The 11,163-nt window shown below is 36.9% G+C and overlaps 1 pseudogene; it reads right to left on the bottom strand.

Annotated features, from left to right (window-relative positions):
- Positions 1-3,679: 3,679 nt before the first annotated feature.
- LOC104861586 lies at positions 3,680-4,469 on the bottom strand (annotated as a pseudogene).
- Between the last annotated feature and the right edge of the window lie 6,694 nt (positions 4,470-11,163).

The following is an 11,163-nucleotide window of genomic DNA, read 5'->3' as shown; positions in this document are numbered from 1 at the left end:
CCCTTCACTTTCTCTATGTTGTTTGTTCTTGCTCTAGTCCACAGAGATTGTTGTGAGCCTGTGTGCGTGTCTGTGTGTGTGTGTGTGTGTGTGTGTGTGTGTGTGTGTGTGTGTGTGTATGTGTGTTTGGAACAAAGGGACATTGCCAGCTAATGACTTGGAACTTATAATTCACTAAAACGTTTAGTGACTTTTATTTTGTACACATGTTATAACAGATCAAACCAATCCACTTAGTCCTGTATCAGCTTCCTGCTTGGGTGTCAGAAACATTCTAAATTTGGAGACAAATCATCAAGCAGAGGTGGCATTTTAACCCACTTATGAAAGTATCAGTTACTCTGACTCAATAATTAGAGATTAGGGAAGAGTAAAATAAACACAATTTTTTAAAAGTTAAATCTTTCTTTGTTGACTTACTTCCTGATCATAGGCTCTGCCCCATATACACGAATTGTGATACTTGGCATGGAAACTCCGTTCGTTGTTGTGGTTTTATTGGGGGGCTGTCTTGCAGTTTCTCAGATTATATCACATTTTTAGTCTCGATAACAGAGTGACTGTATTAAAATTGTGAGCACATCAGTGAATATAAATTAAAAAGTAGGAAAACGTTTTTTAAGCAGTTGGGTGTGAGGTATAATTTATTCATATATATTTTATTAGTTTTAGAATGCTTCAATTTAATAATGCAAACCTAGGAATAGTGGTACCACCATTATGACAGTCTTCATTCTGAATATATGAAATTAAAAATAAAAATGTCTGTGGTCCGAGAGATGGAAGGACAGGGGAAGGGGGGAGAAGGGGATAAAAAGGTATGAGGGTGTGTTATGTACATGCACCAACCCCCTAAATACAATGTAATCACTGTGTACAGCAGATGCAGACTAATAAAAATTTAAAATGAAAATGTTTAAGGTAATTTTTCCAATATTTAATTTACTTATATCCCTATTATGCAAAATGAAAAGCTCTTTCTTCTTCTATAAATGAACATGGACTCGTGATGTAGAAAATGGGACGTGAGCAAGGTCCATTTACTCAGCGCATTGGACGTAAGTCAAGGATTGAGTGATAGGTGTCACTCAAGGTCCGTGCACAGGGAGGTGAAGGAGGATCATCTGGTCCAAAGTCTGAGCTCTTGACATTTACTTTGATTCCGCTGCTCCAACAACTCACCTCCAAGAAAGTGATTACAGATGTTCTATATGAAATTCTAAGAAAACTTGTCCATTTTAATTTGTATCTTTATTTTTATTTTTTATTGTGCTGAACAGTCAGAACCAACGCTCTATGAATACTACCACCGAGCTCCCCCCATACTCATTTTACTCTTTTTTCAATTCAATCATTTTATTTTGTACACATTAAACAGATCAAATAAATTCTCTTAGTACTGTATCAACTTCTGCTTGGGTGTCAGAAACATTCTAAATTTGGAAAAAAATCTTCAAGCAGAGGTGGCATTTTAACCCACTTATGTAAGTATCAGTTAGGGTGTTTTTCTATTGTTTTAGGGGCTAAAGATTTTTTATTTTGAGGGAAAATTTTGCTATGTTTCTCTGGCTGACCTGAAACTCATGATACTTCTGCCTCAGCCTCCCAAGAGAGACTACAGTCAAGTACCACTGTATCTGGCTTAGAAACTATTTCTGAAATTAACACCTGTCAGATATCTGTTTGTAGTTATTTTCTACTGAAGAGGTTGCTTTTCATTCTCTTGATGGGCTAAAGACCCAAATAGACATTTCTCCAAAGAACGCACACAAGGGTCCTTGGGTTTATGTACAGATGCTGAAAATCATCAATCATTAGAGAAATACAAGTTAAAGTCACAATGAAATATCGTCTCAGATCTCTCACACCTATCAAGATGTGCATGATCACAAAAGGGAAGACAAGTATTGGTGAGGACCTGGAGAAATTGGAACCCTTATGCAGTGCTGGCGGGAATACAAAGTGGTGCAGCTGCTACGAAAAACAGTTGGCGATTTCTCAAACAAAGTTAAAATAGAATGATTATATGATCCAGAAATCTCACCTTAGGTATTTATCCAAAAGAACTAAGGTCATTTTCTTGAAGCGATTTCTACACTCTCATGTTCACTGCAGCATAATTCACAATATTCACAATGTGGATATGGCCAAAACATCAATCAGATAATGAATAAATAATGAAAATATGGCAGTCACATACCATTGTTATTTGACCTTATAAAAGAAGAAAATTGTATAATATATGGCAACATGGATGAACGTTGGGACACTATCTTAATTGAAATGAACTAATCCCATACAAACACTGAATGATTCCATTTATGTGAGGACCCTAGAAGAAAAGTTGTGGTGTTAAAGAGTAGAATATAATTGCTAGGTGCTGGGGAAGGGGAAAATGAGAAGTATTAATCAATGGCTTAAAGTTTCAGCCTGGCAAAGTAGGTCTAGAGATCTGTTACACAGCATTGTACCTATCATTGACCATACTGCATTGTACACTTAAATTTTTTGTCAAGAGTGTGGATAAATGTTTTTACCACAATTAAATAGAATAAAAATCCATGTTATGAAGTGGTTCTTCTAAATAAGGTCAACAATATAATGCCTGGCCCTAAGTATTACTGAATAAATGTTTACTTATCTAAAAAATAAACCAAACTTGTCATATTTACCTATTTCAAGCAATACCATCCCATTGACTTTAACTTGTACCTATTTTTTTGAGAAGTGCAAAGATTGGGAACTATATTTTTCTGCTTAAGTCCTGCTTTATGGGTTTTCTAAAGTTTAGATTTCTCTAAAAGCCAAGTAGCAAAGCATATTACTGAATCCACTCAAAAGTTCTTACCGACACGTATACTCACATTTTAATAGCTAGTTTCCATAGAGTTCCCTATATCTCTAACTTACTTTTCTCTACATGTCTGTTTGCCATCTCCAACACGCTGTGCTCATGGCTGCTTCAGTACAGCCTATGATGTTCCAGTGAAGCCATGCCTCACTTGGATGTGAAGCCACTCTGAGGCATGTGGGAACCGCATTCAGGTCCCTTCCACTCGTGGGACCCACTTTTTTTAGGCCTGAAATGTTTCAACCCGGAAACTTCTGTTAGAGTCATCATCACTGTTTGATGTTTTTGTTTCTCATACTCTGTTCATTTTGTTTAGTTTGATTTATGCTTATGGTTCCTTATCCTCTTCTCCTAGGGTGATGGGACTGATTCAGTGATATGTACTACTGAGTCAGTAATTTGTATAATTCTGCCTTGTTTCAAGAGTGGCTTTTTATTACCCAATCAAATGGCAGCAATTAAGTATTTTATCTCCACTAGATCTATGCATAAACCCAACACTCTTTGCTATGCTCTTCCATCTCTTTTCTTTATCCTTTTCCTTTGTGGCTGTGCCAAAGTATATCCAGTTCTTTTTTTGTTTTTTGTAAATATTTTTATTATTAATTTTGTCAGAAAAATTTGTTTATATAGGTGATATCTAATGCACAATTTTATTAAAGTCAGAGATGATTCTTCTACAAACAAATCTTTGAGGCTAGAATGGAAGATGATACTTTATAATTTACCGTTATCAAACTGATACATCAATTCCTTTATATGAGTATTACTTTGACATTACATAAATCATTAAAAGAAAACTCTCAATTTCAAGTAACAGTGTTCAAATCAAACACATTTGTAGTGAGGTGGAGCAGTCAACGTTATACCTCCAGCTTCCAGACTGGAAAGTGGGCTTACTTTGTCTCCAAACTCTTTTTCTCTATGCTCGAGAAGAATGCCCTGCTTTCCTGATTCCACCGCAAAAACTCCACCAAGGATGATGCCCTTGCCTTTCAGGTTTCCAGAGAAGCCTCCACTCCAGGCCCAGAAGAAGTTACACCACACACCCAGGCGCATGAATCCCAAGAACAACTTCCGTCGTTGTGTGGACCGTAGAACTTTTTCTGTGCATCCAGGAAGATTTCTCCTTTGAAATAAAGCTGTGAGTCTCACTTCAGTGCCGACATGCTCTTTCACCACAGCACAGAGGGGCCACCCAGTTTTCCCACCTTGAGTTTCAGGGAGGACAGGTCTGCAGCCTCCTCTCGACAGAGGAAACAGCCTGGCCTCTGCACAGCCATAGTCACAGCTCCATTCTTTCCCCATAGCTTCTTTGCTTTGAAAGTCCTTGAGCCCTGCAGTGTTTTCAGGTGTGTTTCTTCCAGATACTCCAGTGTTGCTTCTTGGGACTTGGATAGAAACATGTCTATGTTGGCCAGGACCATTGCCAAGGCAGTAGCCCCCAGGGCTGCTCCACCAGTGGACCACGTCCCCATGGCGAAGACGCTTGGGTCCTGTGCACAGCGGTCCCGCCTCAGTGTACCTTACGGGCTTTGCAGATCCTTGTGCTAGGTGGCCGCCATAGGTACTTCCTGCCCGCCTTACCTGCGTGGGAGGGCAGAGGTGAGAACCAAACCCAGCCCCAGTCTCCTATATCCAGTTTTAATAAAAGCCAAAGTTCTCTACAACCTTCTGAGTACAGTAGTGTGATCAAGATGGTGGCCACTTTGGAACTCAATAAATATATTTGACTATATGGAGTTCTAGGAAGTTAAAATTCACAGAAAAGAAGGAATGAACCCTGGGGCAGGGGAGGGGAGATCTAATACAGTGTAGTTTTAGAGAAATATCAGAAGTAATCCCATTGTATTTGGGAAAGAAAGATTTTAAAATTTAGTTTAAATCATTCTTAAGTTCTATTAAGATTTTTTGTGACATGTTTGATATAATAGTAGCAACAATGAGTTGTTTAGACAATCAGAAGTTTTGGTTGTTAATTTGGTCTCCGCTGCTGATCAAAATGACTATGAGGTAAATGAATGTAGCCAAAGGGATCACTTATGTAGTCAACTCGAAGCAATGTTATGGTATAGGCTGAAAATTAAGAGTGGGACTTTATCTCATTATAGTTTCACTGAGGAAAAAAATTATAAGCACAAACATGTCTAAAATAGACTCAGGGATCTGTTTCACTTTTTAACATACAGGTTACTTGTTAGGGTAATTTGAAGTTCATAGTAAAATTGAATGGAAGACACAGAGGATGCCTGTATAACCCCTGTCTCCAACTCATGCACAGCCTCCCCCATCACCAACATCCCCACCAGAATGGTTCATTCATTATACTCAAGGAAGCTGTAATGACACAATATTGTCACTTCCAACCCATGGTTTACCTTAGAGTTACTCTTGGTGTTGCATATTTTCAGGTTTTGGCAAATGTCTGATGTCATATGTCCACCATATGGTATCCTATGGAAGATTTCCACGGTCCTAAAAATCCTCTTTGCCCTGCCTATTCAAACCCCTACCCCTTGACATCTACTGACCTTTTTTTACTGTTTCCATGGTTTTACTGTCTTCAGAAAGTCATAGAATTGGAATTGTATATAGTATGTAGCCTTTTCAGTTCAGTTTTTTGCACTTAGTAGTATGCATCTAAATTTACACCATGCCTTGCCATGGCTTGATAGCTCACTTGTTCTTAGTGGTGAATAACATCTCATTGTCAGGATATACAATAGTTTATTCCTTCTGTTCCTTCATCCACTGAAGGGTGTAATGGTTCCTTCTAAGCCTTAGTGATTATGGATTCAGATGCTACAGAACCATTGTGAAAGTTTTGTGAGGATGTGAATTTTCACCTTATTTTAGTAAATAACAAAAAGTGCAATTGCTAAATCATATGATATGTCTCATGTTTCAATTCTAGATTGTAAAGGTTTATAAGACAGATACTGTAGGACATAATGCCATTCACAGAATGGGTAGATAAAAAGTGTGCAATTCAATGGTTTTGAGGCTTGTTTATGCCCCATATTTGCATCTGTAATCCACAGAAGAACCCCTAGGATATAGTTATGCTTATAACAACTGAGAGGTTTTAAGAAATGGAACAGTTTTGACTTATGCCTCTGAGATTACTGATATACCTTTACATTCTAGTAAAGAGGGGGAAATTACCTTTAGACAGGTCCTAGAATTGCTTTGGCAACCTGATAGTCTTTGAGATGTTCAATGAATTATAAATAAACATAATATTTGATATTCTGACTTTTTAGAAATTTTATCTTTCTATTAAATATTAAATGCATTATAATCATCTACCTATCACCTATTTTGTGGTACTGGAGATTGAACCTAGGGACATTCTGTCACTCAGTTACACCTCCAGCCTTATTTATTTAAATTTTAATTTTGAGATAGAGTCCTTCTAAGTTATCCAGGCTGGCCTTAAAGACATGATCCTCCTGCTTCAGCATGCCACAGTGCTGGGATTACAGTTGTGTGCAACTGTGCCTGGCTACACTATTTTACTTGATCAATATTGAATATAGAAATTATTTTTATTATTATCTATGACAATAAACATCTCTGAAAGTAACACATGTTACACAGGTCATTAAGGTAAATATTATTGGATCCTTTAGCAGGAGAAATTTTAAAAATGCAAAAGCCATCAAATAATAACAAATATCTCTTGGCTTCTGCTATTTCTGTAAGTGTCTTAGATTCTGAGAACAACTATACTGTTGAATCTACCTAAAAAGCATTATGAAATATTTCATACAACTGTCCTGAAGAAGAAAGTCCTAAAATAATTCTTATACTTTTCGTCTGTGGCTACTCCTCTTTTCCTGTATCTTTCCTTCCTTTTAAGAAAAAACAGTACTTTGGAACAAATTGATTTTGTTAGATATAGTACATTGATCATACTCCTAGCCTGAGGTTAGCGCATAACTTCAAAAACAATAATAACTAAGACAATCATCTAATTTTACTGAAATAAAACTGAAAATGTACACCCAACAAAACCATCCCTGATACTACTTTAGGTGCATTTGTGCTTGTACTTTATTCTCAGTGACATAGTAATCTACTAAAGTTCTTCCCTCGATTTTTCTCTTTGCAATCTGGAAGAACAGATTCACCAGTGATTGTGCTCATTTATAAAAGCATCCAAAACAAAATTGAACCCCAAGGCTGATAAGCTATAAAGATGCTGATCAGATCTGAGCAGAATGGACCATGCTTTGGGGCTTGCTCAGCTAAAGATGGTTCTAGAAGACTGATGGCTTTATATACACAATTACAAACATCACAGCTCTGTCAGATGAATGAAAACTCATGAAATATGGAGCTGGTTCTTTATTAAGTAAAGAACAGCATTTTGTAAGGATACTTGAAAAGATTTAGTAATTTTTTGGAGAAAATTAAATTCCACCCATTCTTTGACAGAATACATGTTCAAATGATCTTACAGGAAAGAACTATCCAATATGATACACATAAAATAGTTCTACAAAACAAAGATTTTTTTAATAGATGAAAATGGAAAACATAAACCTTGTCAAATTTATCTCATTATTATCTATACTTAGTGGAAATTACAATTAGTAAGTAAATACAAATGTATTCTTTCCAGAGTTCCTCAATCAAAAAAGAAATCTGATGTCAGAAAACAACTTGGAATTATTTTATTTGTTTCAATAAGATAAATAGTTAAAAACATAGATACACTGAAGTAATACATTAAAAAACAGGATTGACCTGTGATAGGATATTAATATACATTTTTCAGGGATGGTGTTAGTCCATGAGATGAAATTTGGATAAATTTGCTGTTGGTCATGATATCTTAGCCAGCCTCATGAATTTTTAAACTCAGTTTTTAAAAAATAAAACTTTGAATTTATATTGCTGGAAATATGTTTTGCCAATTTAAATTTTTGTTCATTGACTAAATGCATTGTTATAAATACTAATTTAAAGTTTCTTGGATTTCTAGATTGTTATTTCATAATTCTATGAGTGCAACAATGATGAAAATCTATTAACATTCTAAGGAGTGGCCAAATTTATGATTCTTGCCCATAGCTCTGTAATAAATCTCTATGCTCACACCTCACCCAAAGTTTCCAGGGTTTGGATGCCTTCTTCTGGCTTCCCTGTAAAAAGAAACTAACTCACACCCATTATCTACACAGATATGTATTTGAAAATTAACATCTTTTTGTAGTAATAAAAATAAACAGAAGCTAAAATCAGGTCCTCCAAACACCCAATTTAACAAATTTGGGTAGCCTCAAAGATTAATTTGAATTAAGGTGTAGGGAGTTAGGTACATCAGAAACTGAGTTTTTTTTTTGAGAGATTGATTTATAAATTTCTTTGAATAAATAGTGTTAGAATAAGTTTGTACAGAACAGACTTGTCCCTGATATTTTCATGGCCTCAGACAAGAATGAACAAATTGATGTCTACATATACTATGCATAAATAAGTAAATAATGTGTGTAAATAAAGATTAAAAGAAGTCATAAAGGTGTCACTGGAGAGATGCCAGAGAGCTCAAGTGCTCTCAAATAAATATGCTCCACCCTCCTGCCTTGACAAGTGCGACACAACACCTGGGAAGAATTGGAATTTAGATTCTAGAAGTCCTGGGAGTTCTGTGCTGTGTGGTGATGCCCCTGAGGGGTGGATTCCAGCCTCTGGTTATGTCCCTTGTCTTGGCTTTCATCTTCCCTCTTGTGCATGTGTGGCGATGCCAGCCTGCATTGCTCTTACCGCTTCATAGCAAGCATTGTTAGCACTTTTTTAGGAACAAAAATATTTATAAGAAATCTGTGGCTTAGATTTGGGAGAAGTGTGGTAGGAAGATGAATGTCACCAATCTCTTCAAAAAATCCACATTCTAATCCTTGGGTTCCGTGACAATGTTACATTGTATAGTACAGACATCTCTGTCCCATGTGAAATTAGCTGATCTTGAAATGAAGAAAATATCCTGTATTACTCAAATGAATCAGATATAATTACAAGGATGTTTTATATTGGAAGAGGGAGGCAGTGTGCAATGGAATGAAATGATCAAAGAAAGCCTTAATCTGCTATGGCTGATTTTGAAGCTATAGAAAAGCACAAACTCCTTTCATTTGTGACAACATGGACTGATCTTGAGGAAGTTGTGTTAAGTGATAGAAAGACATAGACAACACGTCACAGTTAACTCTCTTAGATTCTAAGACAATTGATCTAAGACAGCATTTGAGAGTAGACTAATAGGTAACCACATGCTGGGAGGCTTAGGGAGAAGGGGAGATGGGGACCAGTTGATCAATTAGTGAATATTACAGTTGAGTAGCAGAAAAAGCATTATATGACTCAAAATAATTAGAAGATTTTGAACGTGCTCACCATAAAGATTTAAAGTAGTGGATATGCTAGTTACCTTGATGATACATTATAGTGTTTCAGCAGAGCAGAGCAACTCAGTGCTATAGCCAAGTGTTATCACTTAGTGTCATAGCTGAGTGGCATGGCTGAGTGTTACAGTTCAGTGTCGAAGCTAGGTGCCACAGCTCTGAGGTACAGCTGAGCTTTACAGCTCAGTGTGGCTGCTCTGGAACACAGCTCTCCTAATTTGAAGAATGGAGAATTCGATGTTCAATTGAAGAGATGGAGAAAAAACTATTACATTGACAACCCCCACTGGACTCAGAGGAGTCTGAACATCTACCAGAAATGAGAGTCTCCTTATGTAGAGATCTACAGGGTAGGCAAGCATGCTCAATGAAGCAGGCAGTTGGAATTACAGAACATTCCTAAAACCCATGCCCTTTGAGCCATTCCTGAAACACATGCCATGTGAGCATGCTCACAGAAGCAGGGGGACAGGGTTACAGAACATTCCTGAGGCAGAGGGGTGGAGTTACAGAACATTATCCCAAGGGGCAGAGCTTAATAGACCATTCCCCAAAGCTCGCACAGTTCAAATAGTCACAAACCATTATCATACAATGGGCAGGAGCCCAGCAGCACAAACTTATATTAAAATAAAACATTCTGTGGAAAATAAAAAATGGAGGCATGGGAAGGTCATGCCTTATTGTATAGCACTTCTCTATCAATACATTATCCATGTAAACCTAAATCAGAGATCCCCATAAATATGTCAATCAAAAACTTAAGTTAATTTTTGGAAATGGAGGAAGATGGTCACAAGTGAAAGAATGGGTAGTCTTTAAAAATTGATAAATGCAAAGAAGAAAGTTTATGTTTTCTCCCTAGAGCCTCCAGAAAGAATGCTAGTCCCATCCAAATCCTGAATATTAGCCCAGTGAAACCCATGTTTGACTTCAGATTCTAGAACTCAAGACACACTTCTCTCGGGGATTTGTCCTCTATTAATTTGGCACAGGCTCAGTCCCTGCAACTTTTAGAAGGATACTGCATATAAAGAGAAGGGATTTGAATGGGAATCTGTGGATTCTGTGTCACACAGGGCCAGGAGAAAAGGAAGCAAAAGGAGGCAATTACCCTGTCGGCCCCTTGTGTCTTGATGGGAGCCATACCAAGTGTATGGTAATTTGTTACATTAGCAAAAGAGAATTAATACAGTCTATGAATGCAGGTGAGTCTTTCAGTGCTACCGAAAGCTTCATAATGTGTAAAATGTTCTATGTTATGTTGTTGATTCACATTTTACATCCATTCACATTACAGATAATTCATAATTTGGGGAAAATATTGTTAGCTATTAGGTAGAAAATTATTATAATGTGCTTATAATACGTATACAAATGTAGCCTTCTGTAGTTGGCATTTGTTTTGCTGATGGAGACATTAAGTACATCTTTTATTTTTTTAAAATTCATTAAGTTCATTGGTACATTTTAGCTATAAAAAATCATCGTTGGGAATTCGTACCTTTACATGATCCATCTTGGTTCTTATTTTTCCCCCATTCCTCTGCCCTCCCTTCACCCCCTCCACCCCTCCTTATTTGCAAAGACTTTGTTTCCACTTTTCCTTTTCTCATATCTATTGCTTTCCCTTCCCCTTCCCTCCCACTTCCCCTTCCCCTTGGGGCCTTATCTTCCTATTTCACACTATCTGTTGTACATTTTGATCCTCATTTACACTCTCCGTTTCTCACATCAGATAAACTATTCAGTATTCACACATATGTGCCCTAATTTTTTCACTTAAGAGTAATGCCTTAATATGCATCCATTTAGCTATAAATGTGTCTAGTTTCTCATTCTTTATGGCTGAGTAGTACTCCATTTTATTGAAAAACCACAGTTTATCCAGTCTCCCCTTTT

This window comes from Fukomys damarensis, unplaced genomic scaffold, assembly GCF_012274545.1.
Source record: "Fukomys damarensis isolate Sample0158 unplaced genomic scaffold, DMR_v1.0_HiC HiC_scaffold_10, whole genome shotgun sequence".
Taxonomy (NCBI): Eukaryota; Metazoa; Chordata; class Mammalia; order Rodentia; family Bathyergidae; genus Fukomys; species Fukomys damarensis.
This window is presented reverse-complemented; position numbering and strand designations above follow the sequence as displayed.